The sequence below is a fragment of the Pan paniscus genome, chromosome 1 (assembly GCF_029289425.2).
Source record: "Pan paniscus chromosome 1, NHGRI_mPanPan1-v2.0_pri, whole genome shotgun sequence".
In the NCBI taxonomy this organism is placed as follows: Eukaryota; Metazoa; Chordata; class Mammalia; order Primates; family Hominidae; genus Pan; species Pan paniscus.
The window spans coordinates 163,838,767-163,852,500 of record NC_073249.2 but is presented as its reverse complement, the minus strand read 5'-3'; the positions used below and the strand labels follow the sequence as shown (position 1 = coordinate 163,852,500).

The 13,734-nt window shown below is 41.6% G+C and overlaps 1 long non-coding RNA gene across 1 annotated transcript; it reads right to left on the bottom strand.

Annotated features, from left to right (window-relative positions):
* Positions 1-945: 945 nt before the first annotated feature.
* Positions 946-11,364, bottom strand: LOC130540486 (uncharacterized). Its single transcript, XR_008954454.1, has 2 exons — positions 11,317-11,364; positions 946-1,252 (listed from the first exon to the last, which is right to left on the bottom strand). It is a non-coding gene; the product is annotated as an uncharacterized LOC130540486 (long non-coding RNA).
* Between the last annotated feature and the right edge of the window lie 2,370 nt (positions 11,365-13,734).

The window sequence follows — 13,734 nt, the reverse complement described above, 5'->3', positions numbered from 1 at the left end:
CAGCGAGATTCAATTCTCTCAGATAATAGGTAAATAATAGTTAAGGATCAGGCTGTTAGGCTCAATTTTCTCTCTTTGTCTCTCTTTTTTTTCTCCCTGGTTTCATAATTTAAAGTAATGCCATTACTGTAACCATTCCAAATTCATTTGTCAAAGAGCCTGGAACATCATTTAATTTTAATCATGATAACAAGACAATGTGTTAATAATTCCAGGTTGGAGGAAGGCATTTGAAAACTTGTTTACCTGTTTACTCTCTCATACCATATGCAAGAAGAATTTATGAGCCGGCCCCATTTTTCTTTGCAGCCGGAGACATATTTGGTAGCTTCTTGGGGCCTGGGGAAGGAATTGGGAGTTTGCAGGCAAGTGTGTGTGGCACAGGTATGTACACACTTGGCTGACACGCAACAGCCACAAACTTCCTGCCTGGGCACACATGGGGTCCTGAAAAGACAGTGTCACAGGATTCATTTTCGTGTTGACATCCAGCTCTCAGAAGGAGAATACCCAGCTTGCCTTCCGGATGCCTAGGCACACGGCTGGCATCAGTCAAGGACTCCCATTATTGCTGCAAATATTAATATCATAAAATTAAATATTGTTTTCAGGAATCTCCGTTTCAGTTTTATGTAGTAATTCTTTCAGCTAATTGTTTTCCTGCACCCTGATCCCATAATTAGGGCCTGACTAATTATCTAATTACTAAGTAGCAGAAGGGCAGGTTGATGGCGACATTTTCGCCATCTTTCAAAGCCTCGTTATCCTTGTGAAAGTCATGGTTTCCTCTGGCTGCAGGCAGCTGTGGCAGATCCAAATGTCTGCTCACCTTCCACATTTGTCAACCTGTTCATTATAGTGGTGAATTTGACACATCAGAAATGTCCCTTTGACAGGAAAGTTTATCCTGGAATGAAAACTGAAGCAAAAGAAAGAAAACCAAAGAAAGATGAAAGTGTAATTTATATTCTCAGATTTGCAATTGTAGTCTTGTCTTAAAGGCAGGATATATGTCTGCTCTTTAGGAGCTGGGAGATGCTCGCTTCTGGAGCCTCGGGGCTCGCCCGGGCTGCATCAGGGGCAAAGAGGGCCTTCTTCATTTCACAACCCAGTGGGGCTTCCAGACGCTGAGTCGCTGTCACTCTGAGCTGCTCAGCCGCTGGCGAGTCCACTGGCGGCGGCACAACAAGCTCACGCATCTTGGGAGAAATTGGCCCATAAACTCCAAGAGGCGAGAGACTCTGGTATTTGGCTGCCACAAACATCAGGTTACCAACACACTGGTTAATCAATAACCCAATTTTGCTTAATCCCCAGGTCTTAACATTTGACACCTTTTGTCCCCTTTCCAATTTTTACTACACTGGAAAGTCAGCCACCCTTCTTTTGGCTTTTTAAGGCAGAGGAGGATGCAGTGAGGGGGAGGGGAAGCAAGGCTATCTTACTCCTCATCTCGAAAGTAACCAAATGTTCTGCAGTTGCTTCACAAACTTCCATGTACTTCCCACTGGGTCCCCACAGCCTCCAAAATGAGAAAACCTTTTGAGACTATCAGAGTAACTCTGGTGAACGACACACACCTAACTGAAGTCATAATTGTAGAATCATTATCAATTATAACTCCAACCAAATATGATTGTATGTTCAATTGGCTTGGCGTAGATAAATGTATGTTTGTGCAATAAATGCATCTGTCAAGATTGTTTTTAATGCTCTAAGCTGGATTTTCATTAAAGAAGTATTAATTTAAATTAAGCACTCTGAGATCTTTATTAGTAAAGTAATCAGCAGCAAATAAGCTGCTTAATCAGTTTATATACCCAGATATATCTTTCAGAATCAATGTTTTCAATTGAGACCGTTGCCAAGTGGTTAGAATAAGACAGAGAGAAAACACGCATGCAATACATTTCATTTGCTAGGCTGATGTCTGCCGCGGCCCTATTGGCGTCTCGGAATGCAGTCATTGATGCATCTACAATGACTGTATAAAATGTGTTTAATTGGCATGAAAAGGCACTAACTGAGAGCTGGAGGGGTTTCCATTATCTGGGTGGACATCTTATTTACTTTAGTGGATCCTGGGAACAAGATGAAAGTATATGAGAACTGAGGTGGGGGGTTGGTACTTAAGCTGATGAGTTTTCTTGGTTGGTTGGGGGTGGTGAGTAGGGAGTTTTACAATCATCCAGGTGATGCAAAATGCAGCTCTGCAACAGCCCAGGTCTCCCTTGCACCCTGAGGAGAAAGCCCAGTGGAACATTTTCCTAATGAGAATCTGCCGAAGGCTGTTCACCCAGGGTGAAGCGAGCAAGCAGGGTGCGTCCTTACATTTCCGAGGCTGCATTTTTATAAAACGGCTCCTCCCTTCTGTGTAGCTCAAAAGCTGGGTGGAAGAGAAGGTATCATTTTTAACTTCAACCTCAAGTAACAATGGGGCACAGAGGGGCTTCTCAAGATGCCTAGCACTTGGTTGTCATCTGAATGTCTTCAGAATCCCTTGGGATATTGGACATGCCATGGTACCGTTCTGTTTGGTGATCCCTGCAGTTACCAGTTTCCTGCTAAGCGAATGCTTCGCCATATTTCCATTAATTGCTACATTACAAATTGTTCCATATCCCAGTGGTGGGAGTTCACTCTGATGCCAGCTATGGAGTGACAACACCTAAACACAGTCCCAAGAGGTTCCCACATTCTGTGGGATTTGCCTTTTGAGATTGTTATTTAGTGCATAATTCTCATGTCCCAGTCATGAAGGACAAATAGAGAGAGGACGACATGAGGATTAGTTTCATCCTATTGAATCCTCCATGGAGAGGGCTTATTAATGTGTTTTAAGTGTGTTGGAGGCTCCCAGAGTACAGTAATACCTTCCTATGCTTATATTCACTTCTACTCCAATTTTCAACTCCAAGATCTCTCAGGAAATAGGTCTCATTTGTAAACCATGTAAACTGGGTTGGTTAAAAGCTGAGACAGATAGGTGCATTAACAGAATATATTTCTTACTTTAAAATGTACTTTATTTGTACATCTTTGTTTGTTTTGCAGCTAATAGAGAACTTTACAATGAAGTCTGGTTTCTATAGAACACATTTGAAGGCTCTCTGTATCTGAATCTGGAATCTGTGAAGTTGGAAGCTTAAATGAACTGGCAGATTGGGAATCCCCCTCCCCAAATCCCAGGGGTCAGGGCACATGTGTTGTAATGGACTCGGTCGGGAAAATCACATCCTCACTTCTTCTCCTTGGGGATGAGGCAGGTGCTAACTTCACCCAAGCACTGGCTGTCACAACTCACAGCTCAGGATTTGTGAGAAATATCAGCTCTTTGGCAACAGGCACTAGTAATAAAATAAGCCTTTTGACCAAATTTATCATTGGAGGGTTTTTTTTTCCAACTGGAAATCAGAAAGGGGAAAAGAATAGTAAAGAGGATATTGGGTTTGCTATACAAAATAATCCTATTGAGCCATCAGCCCTGATTACTGGGTGTGAAAACTACAAACCCTATCTTGTGCTCATACCTAGTGGAATCCTTGGGAGAACTAGGTGGCCAGACATGGAGCTTCAGGCAGTGGAGTAAATTCTTAAGGACTGCACTTTGCTTGGTAAAGTAGATGGACATTCACTTCTCAACCCTACTCTTTTGCTTCTCATTGCTCCTTGAAAGACCCAACATGCTATTGGTCATTAAATATCCCATAATTAGCACAAATGTTTGTACTAACATTTGTATAATACTACCACTTAATAGGTGCCAGACATACCAAGTAATTTCCGTGTAATTATCTCATTTAATTTTCATAACTATTCTATGACATGGAGACTTTTATTATGCCCTATTTTACAGGTGAGGAAACTGAGTCACTCAGCAGTTAAATAATTAGCCCAAGATCACACACAGCAGCAGACAGCTAAGCCAGGCCTTACATTCAGTACTCTTTGACTTAAAAGCTTAACCATGGAACTACCCTCTACTGCCTACCAAATCCAGCTTGGTGAGTTTAGCCAAGGCAAATAATGTGACCCCTACTTGCACGAGGGTTATTTCTGGGGCTCAGAATGATCAAATATCATGGGAGGAACCTGCTTTGTCTTTATCACTACCTGCTATAGCTTAGCAAAACCTGCACTCGTCAATACTTCTTACAAGGTGGGCAGATCTCCATATGCAGCCACCCCTATCCGGCGTCCAACCCCCAAGCTGTGAAACTGGGCTAAGTGCTGAATCTGCTCATTCCTCTGGAATTCAGAGGAGGCAGCATCGTATGGAAGAGCACAGCTGAGGCAAGAAACAGCTCTTTCACTGGTCAGCCATGTAACCGTGAGCAGGTGACTCGACCTCACTGTGCCTCAGTTTTTTCATCTCTGAAATGAGAAAAATAGCAGAATCTACTTCATAGGATTATTATGAGGATTACGTGAGTTAATATTGATTTGGTGCTTGGGATGTGGTCAGGGCCATAGAAGACTTAGTTACTAGTGTTATGTAATTATGTTGGGACATAACTCTCAAAGAAGAGAGTTGAGACAATGATCTTAAACTTTTGGGTGAATCCAGATAGTCAATTTGGCTAACTGAGACAAGGACAGGTTTCTTACCACTACTGGGAAAACCAGGTGGTCTATTGAATTGGCCTACTGTTCTGAAATTATCTAGACACGCCCTGCATATGTTTGCATATAAAATTGTACAAGTCATATGTTTGTAAGAAATGTCATTTCTTCACCATTTATTCAATAAAAATGCTTCATGCTCTTGCTCTGAATCAGGTACTAGAGAAACAAAACTGAACAAGACCATCACCAAAGAGCACACAATGTAGATGGCAGCAAATAACCTAACTGTAATACAACACGGCAAGTGTAGTAAATGCTTCAATGAAAGTATGAAAAAGGTGGAGGAAATGAAATGTTTTTGTACTGCTGGGTCAGGGCAGTCACTGAAGCCTTCCCTAGCAAGCAACATTTGAGCCAGGGCTTAAAGAATGAGGTAGAATTTGCCTGTTGGAGGATGAGGGCTGGATATGGACATCCAAACAGAAAGGACGTCTTGAAAACGTGCATGAAGTTGCAAAAATTTAGGCTGTGTTTGGGGAACATTCTAGGTGGGGCCGTTGTGGCAGTGCCCTGTGTATTGGAGTAAAGACAAAACAAGAAGTGAAGCAGGTTGTGAAGGGAAACACTCATTTCCTAGAGGCAGAAAGCAACAGTATCTCATTTCTTTGGTCACAAGCAACAGAAATGGATTTTGGCCCTTTGAGAGAATGGAGACTTTGTAGGAACTATTTGGGGCACCAACAGGAGGGAAGGGAAGACCGTCTTCCTCAGGCACTATCCCACTGTGTTTGCTACCTTTGCTTTGATTCAAGGTCTCAGGAGACAGACTCTGATTGCCTGAACTCAGGTGACATGCTCACATCTTGGCTGTACTAGGTGGTGAAAGGAAAGTCTGGTGGGCAGAGCCTCCACCTTTCAACTTCTAAGGTGGACAGTCAGCACACTAGAGGGCACCAAGACTACACCAAATCAGGAAAGGTAATTCCCCAAAAGGAAATCAGGGAGCAGCTACTTGATGGACAGACCCCACATTACAGATGTTCATTATAAATAATAATAACAACCTATGTTTATTAGCCATCTGTTATAAACTATGGTGCGTACATACTTCACATAAATGTTTTATTTAATCTACATAATAACCTTAGGAGTAGATTTACTCCCATTTTGTAGAATTGGAATAAATAAAACCCATTTTTCCAAATGAAAAAAGTCACAGCTCAGAGAAGTTATGGCACTTGCCCAAGGTCACACAGCTAGTAAGTGAGTGAGCTGGAACTCAAAAACCTGGATGCCTCTGATGGTAAATCTCTCAATCACTGCACGTTATACCTCCAAGCATCTGCAGGTGGGCACCAGCTCCGCACTGTCCCACCCTAGCCCTTTCTACTGACCACCACTGAATGGGCACCGTCAACTTGGGAGACCAAAGGATCTGGCTTATGGAAAGGAGCACAGACAGGCACCTTTCTCAGTTCCTGTCCCTGCCGGGTGTCCAAACCAACTGGGCAGCAGCCCTTGAGCTCGGGCCAAAACCTAATCTCTCAAGCCCTTTGAGGGTATCATATGGAAAACCCCTAATCAATTCCTTCCAAAGCAATTTATAATAATGCTTCCTCTTGAGCCCCAAGAATGGAGAGCTGCAAATCCACAGGGCTTCAAAGCACGTTGTTTTAATTAATAGCTGAGCAGAAGCTTCTGTAATCCTTGTGGGCAGATCTGCCCTCATTAAAAAAAATTCTATGAGAATTAAACTTATCTCAGAAAGTAGTGGGGATAACTTGTTCATCTGGTAGTAACATCTCCCCAAGTACTGGGCCTGCCATTTTGAAGTCTATAACCACATATTTAATCTAAGTAGGGAAAACCCCTCATGTCACCCCGTCACTCAATCATCCAGTGAGTCATTAATCTAGTTTCTATTCTCTAGTAGCCTTATCTGTTTATAAATGTTATTTTACTCACCAAAACACTGCAAGGTAGGCATTAGGATCCTCATTTTATTGACAAGGAAATGGAATCGCAGAGAAGTTAAGCAGCTAGCTTAAGGCCACACAGCAAGTAAGGGGCTCATTCCATGACCCTGTGCACTGTTCTATATCTTGAGCACCAACTTGGATCTGTACCAGTCTTCACAGCTCCCATCTCTGAACTGTCCAGAAAGAGCCCATGTTTTCTGCCCCTTGTTGGGAGAGGATGACTGAGAATTCCAGCAAAATGGAGACTCTTGAACTGATCCCCCTGTCTCCAGAACTGTCCAACTCACCTCCAAGTCTCCAACTCACCTTCCACACTGGCCACCAGCAATTGTTTAAAATGCTAAACCAACCATGACACTTAGCTTAACATCTTTCAATGGCTCCCAATTACCTTTAATAGAAAATCCACATTCACACGGAATGTGAGACCCCTCATGATCCAGCCCTTGCTACCTCTTCTGTCTCATCTTCCAAAACATCCCCTGAGTGCTCATTTCACTCTAGCCATACAACTCTCCCAACAACCTTGAAGGCACCAGCACACCTCTGTTCACTTGTTCCTCTCTTTAGAACCCCTTTCCCTTTTATATCTGCTCAGCTAACTCCTATTCAACCTGCAAAACTCAGTTCAAGTATCCCCTTCTCCAGAAAGTTCCCACCAGAGTGACTGTGTCCATCCTCTGTGCTTTTTTTTTGAAGATTTTTGTAGCATACCAGGGGTACTCTCACTTTCTAATAGTAGGGATGACAGTCAGGAAGTTTTTGGTCTGCATAGGACAGAAAGTCCACCCAAAGAAGACTAAACAAAAAGAAAATAGTAGATTGATCTCATATAAAGGCCATTTGGATGTAGACTGGGCTCCAGATGTGATACGATCAGGGTTTCTGCTTAGGGTTTCTGTAATTTTCTCAGATCTGCCATCCCAGATATCTTTGTTTTGTCCTCAGGCCAATCTCCCCAGTGGTAGCAAGACAGTTGCTAAAAGCAATTGGGGCAACATGCATAGAGGGGAAGAGAGAGAACCTTCCCCGCAGTTGTCCTTCCCTTTGGTGTGATGAGGGCTTTAGGTCACATGCTCATCCCTGGACCAATTACCGTCACCAATTAAGCAATAGGCTGAAGCCATGATGCCTGAGCCAATCACAGGCAAGGGTGTGTGTAGGATTATCATGATTGGTATAGCCTAGTGTGGGTCAACTTTCCAGAGATCACATAGCTTATGTACAGGAGAGGTGGGTACCCAAATAAAAACGGAGTTCCGGGTTGGGTACAGTGGCTCACACCTGTAATTTCAGCACTTTGGGAGGCTAAGATAAGTGGATTGCTTGAAACCAGGAGTTCAAGACCAGCCTGGGCAAGATGGTGAAACTCATTTCTACAACAACAACAAAAAATACAAAAATTAGCCAGGTGCAGTGGTGCACACCTGTAATACCAGCTACTTGGGAGGCTGAGAGGTGGAGGTTACAGTGAGCCGAGATTATGCCACTGCACTCCAGCCTGGGTGACACAGTGAGACTCTGCCTCAAAAAAAAAAAAAAAAAATTCTGCCAGGAGGGAGGAAGAAGGGAATGGATGCTGTCTAAGCCACCACAGTAGCTGCATGAGTGTTCACACACACCTGTCCTCCCACAATACTATAACCGTCCCAAGGACAAAGACCGTGATTTGCTTATCTTAGTATCCAACTGTCTAGCAGAGTACTTGAAAAATCTTTGAAAATAAATGAGATGAGTTAGCATTGTTAAATATTGCTGGAGCTGAGGTGTATTCAAAGCTGATGAAAGATTCTGGTTGGCATGAGGTAAAAAGGAAAGGCATCATTTCTACCTGCTGGATCTCTATTTGGTATATAAATTAGACCTTTTTAAAAGACATGTTTCTGTCTGCCAGGCTTTAGAAACAGTGATCTAAGAGTCAGACATTTCCTATTAAAGTTTAAAAAATATAGCTTTAAGTCATACATTATATTGAACGCTTTCATATCTCATCTGATTCAGTAGGTTTTAAACCTCACAGAGGTCACATTTTGAAACAGTAGTCACTTTTTACAACATCTCCAAACATTAAATAAAAATAAAAATTATTATGACGACTAGAGATGTCCATGGAGACCACTAACATGACCCTTGGATATTATTATTAAGGACAGTATTATTTGGAGTTCGGGGGTCACAATGGCTGTCTCATCTCTAAGCTTCGTTATTTTTTCTTTCTTGAATTGAAGAAGGAAGGAAGGGCAATTCCATCAATGCTCATCTTTTTTTTTTTTTTTAACCCTATTTAGAATAGCAGTTCTTAACTTATGGCAATCTGAGGAATGCTATGAATCCCTCAAACATGCAAAATTTTCTGTGTATCAATATTTTTCTCAAGAGAGGGATCATAGTTTTTGTTATAGTCTCAAAAGGGTCCTCGATCCACAAAAAGATTGAGAACCACAGACATCGAAGGAAAATTCCCTCAGGACCCCAGTTGTCTCAGTAACTGGGGTTTCATGTAACGAAGAAAAGCTATCCCCAGGGTTAGACTATTCACTTAGATTGGTGGCTTCCAGGAAATAGGTTGTCCTTGGAATTCTCTTAGGATGTTCTAACTTAGAGAGGTCATCGAGTCCGTAGATATTTGAAATGAATGGGGCTCTGGAAGAAGAAATTGGCAAAGTAACTGTGTAGCTCCCACATCCCACCCTCTCAACCCCCAAGCCTCTCCTCGACCCACTTCTTAAGCTAAAAAGGCCTGTCCTGACTCAGAAACATGTGATCGCTAGCTCCTACATTTACTGGGGACAATTTATAATTTACTCAGCCAGTCTAGGGACTGGCTCACATTTGTAAACAGAAATAAAGCTGGTGGTTTGTTGTTGGTCTCTAAAAATCTTACAATCTTGACGTGTCATCCCCTGATCCATAATGGGCTTTTTGTTGTTGTTGTTGTTGTTGTTGTTTTAAAGCCTGTAATGTATTGAAGTCTGGTGGCAAAGGAAGGAAATTTGGGAGGAAGTGTGTGTGTGTGTGTTGTGTCTGTGTGTCTTTCTGTGTGTGTGTGCATGCTGGTGTGTATTCAAGGAGGGCTCTGAAAAGATGTTTTTGGTTTCCCCCAATGAAGCATCCTTGCCCAAGAAGGCGGGTTTGTATTGTTAGTTATCTGCTATTTCTTTGTTTCTCTTGTTTCAGTGTTCAGTTGCATTTTACTGTTCAGAACTTGAAGGATGCATTCAAACTTATGGAGCATGACATTTTAACTATCTCATCTCACCATGATTCATCTCAATTTACTTTCCTCCAAACTGTAGTCTTGAGAAAGTGCACCATCTCTGGGTTCTCCAGTGGGTAGAAGACCATAAACAGCATTAAATGAGCCCAATGTCAGCTAACTTGCGAGCAAGGCTCACTCATTAGATTTTATTGTTCTCCTAATGAGATGCTTTCCTTTAGGCTGGGAACGTGTGGAACATTAGCAATGGCCTCTGTAGTGTATTGCTGAATGTTCAATACGAACCAGTGGAGGTTAAATAACATGATGAATCAAACAATCCCAAAGGAATGTGGTGATGTGCTGAGCCCATTAGGGCCCTGCAGACCCTTAACACTTTCTGTGTGAGGCTTCTCTTCTCCAAACAGTTGCTTTGCCCCGGATGATGCACTGCTTGCAAAATATATCAATCCCAGGACCCAGTATATGCCTACCAGAATATATTTTACTGTCTCTAGTTGACTTCCAGTTTAGAGTTCAACCTCAACTGAACTTTGGTGGTAAAAAAATCAACTCTGTCTTCATTCGCTCTAGGAACCTCTGCTTTTGAGTAGAATGAATCGATAATGAGGTCATGAACAAATATTATTAATGCCTTTTATTATTTATATGGATGTTAATGTGTCCAATTGACACACAACTTTCTACCTCTCTAGTCTAACACTCGTGACCCTTGGCACCCCTTTTGCATCTTCTCTCTCTTTGTCCATTCAGTCACAAATACAGTGAAAGAATAATATATCACAAGCCATGACCCCTTGGCCTTTATGAATTATCTGTTTAGAAAGATGTGAAGCCACCTTTTATATCCACCATAATAGATACTTAGACATAATGGATCAATAGTGAACAAGTTTGCTGGTTATAGTTAATGGGTACCAAAGGGACACTCTGGCAGTGACCTCTGACATTGCCTCTGACAAGAAATCCATAGAGCAAAAAATAAGGAAGATGGACAGTTTTTAAAGTTATGAATGTAGATCTGTGGCAAATCATGATAATTTTCTCCTGGTGGTGATAATTCAGATTGGCAGGTGGTCACTAATTTCTGCAAGCTCCTTAATTAGGACCCCTGAAATAGGAATGGCAGTCCTTCGCCACACTATTTTAGAAAGAGCTATGGGGCCGGCCTGACGCAAGTCCATTTGTTATCCAAGGAGAACCAACTGAGATTGTTTTCCTGTCAAGGAGGACTTTTCTCTTTATGAAATGGGCTGTCATTCATAATTTTAAGCAGGCACGGATTTGTTAAACAGCCACATGGTAATGGGTTTCTATAAGAAGATCCACAGACCCATAGTTCTGGAAAGAAATCGAGCTTACAAGATATTTTAAAAACTAATGGGAATGGAATATTTTGGGTTTCTTGAAAAGATGGTTTCTGCCCTGCATATTGTCAAGGGAATTTAACAATAAATCCGTTGTTGTGTGTCTGAGAGTCTGTTTGAAGCAATTATATTTTTATACATTCTATGGAGTTGATCTTAGGGAAATCCACCAGGACACCAAGCCTACCTCTTCATGTCACCGCAGGAACATTAACGGTGGCAAGCAGGTTTAAAAAGAGCAGGGAAACAGAGCTAATTGGTGAGTGGTCTTGAAGACAGCAGACTGCAGCATTCTGCCTGGCAGAGAAATGAATATACATGGCATCCAATCCAAAGGAGAGAGGGCAAGAATGTAAGTGCGAAGTCCTTTTCACTCCGCTCCACAGTGTACATACCGTATTATGATGTCACACTCCAGTAGCGTTGCTCTGAAGTCCCAGTGGTCTCCTGCTGCTAAGCACCATTGAAAACACATTTGTCCTGACTGTTCTTTTCCTTTTATCCCCCTCTCATCTGTGTAAGATGAATCACTCCTGGATCCAGACTGACTCCGAGGGCAGAGCCAGGTCCTGACGAGGTAGCCTGCCTCCTATGGCTTAAACATTTTAATTAATTTCAACACTAATGCCCAAATGAGAGTTAATCACTCTGCCGCAGTGCTTTCTAATTTACTAAGTTTATTCATTAAAACTTTCCTTGCTGAACTTTGATTGAATGTCATGCTTTTTTGGAGGCCTTTCAAACTGCCTTAAGGGGTTTTAAAGTGATATCTGGGGCAGCTGCTGAAAGCCTTCAGTGTTTGCTTAAAGAAAAGAAGAGGGAAAAATGTGATCAGCAAGAAATCTCTGTGCTGAACAAGGAGGCTTTTGGGTGGCAGGAGGCCTGTGAAAGCAGGCTTGCGTTTCAACAGTCTATTAAAAAAGTAAGATAAACCTAAATTCCTAATAAAAGAAATAAAATCAATCACTTTAATACTTGACAAAACTTGGAAATACATTTTATGGTAAGATGCAGCCATCTTTTAAAAAAACAGCAGAATGATAGCAGCACTTTGTATTAACGTGGGGAGAGATATTCACAATGCTTTTGCCAACCTAATTATTTTGGAATCAATATAATAAAAATCTTAGGTACACAGTTTTGCCTATTAATTGCTAGGGCCTAAATTTTTACTGAGAGATATTGTTTAATGAAGGTTTTTATTTAAAATTAACTCCCGAAAAATGCAGTCTTTACATATCTAATTAACAGTATCGGGGACCAAATACCCAGTACTATCTGTTACACGATGGCAGCTCTCAATACATGGAATTGCTTTTCCAGAAATTGGCAGTGTTAGTGTCTTTAGGAATCTGCTTCCTCCCTCTTCCTACCTCTCCATTCTCCATTCCCTAACCCCAGTCAGAAACATACTATTTGTAAAGTTTAAAAAATTCCAATAATCTGGGAGGAAAAAGTCAAGTCAGAATTATTAATGAAACCACCACTTACTTTTAAGAGGCCATGAATCAAAATACAAGTTTTCATATTCATTTCCACGTTCTATAAATACTGCTCTGTATTATGCAACAAGACACGACAAACTCATTTTTAAAAAATATTTTTGACTTCAGGGAGCAAAAAAGTTACCCATTCCATCCCACCTTGACAAATGGTGCTTGATTTGGAAGCGCCCCCCCTTCTCACTTGCAGGGGCAGGGCTTGTCACTACGAGTTGGCTCATGAAGTAGTCCTGCTTTTGAGGCTCTTGAAAGATCCCTTCGTAAATGTGATCCCTGTGTCTATCAAAACACAGACCCAGAGAGAAATATGTCAGCATAGGAAAGAGTGTGATGGCAACATATCCCGGTGCTGGGATTAGGCAACCTGGCTTGGAATCCTGATTTTGCTGTTTGCCAGCTGTATGACCCTGGACAAGTTATGTAACCTCCCTAAGCTTACTTTCTTCAAGTACAAAATTAGCATTATTTAAGCAGCCATCTCGTCGGACTTTTGTGAAAATGAATAGCTCATATATATGTAGCACTGCTACAGTAGGTGACACTTACTTACAGTAGGTGGCTAAACATTATTTACTCCTCAGCCCAACTTCAAGAAACAGTATTATTATGATCCCCAATTTACAGAGGGGGAAACTGAGTCACAGAGTGGCAAAGTAATGTTCCCAAAGTCACACAACTAAGTTGCAAAGCCAGAGTTTTAACAGGGTCACCTGGCTCCAGAGTCCGCACACTTAACCCCAGAACATAAGCAAAGGATATAGGATCATGCCCGGCCCAGGGAAGTGCTTCATAAAGTTAGTAATCATTAGCTCTTATTATTGTAGGGGTTCAATAAATGTTTGGCTAATTGAATAAATTAATTTTGTTAGGGATTCTTGAAGTACCAGAGTACAAATACTTCTGCAAATCAAGTACTGACACTGAACAAGTACTGCCTTTCCAGCCTCCATTCATTTCAGTGGCATGAAGATGCCTGGATGCACATGGTTGCAGTAGCTATTTTACTCTTATTTTGAGAAAACAAAAAGAAAAGTGAAAAGTAAAGCAATGAGTAAACTCTTTTAATATGCAAAGAGGCTGGGTGCTGTGGCTTACTCCTGTAA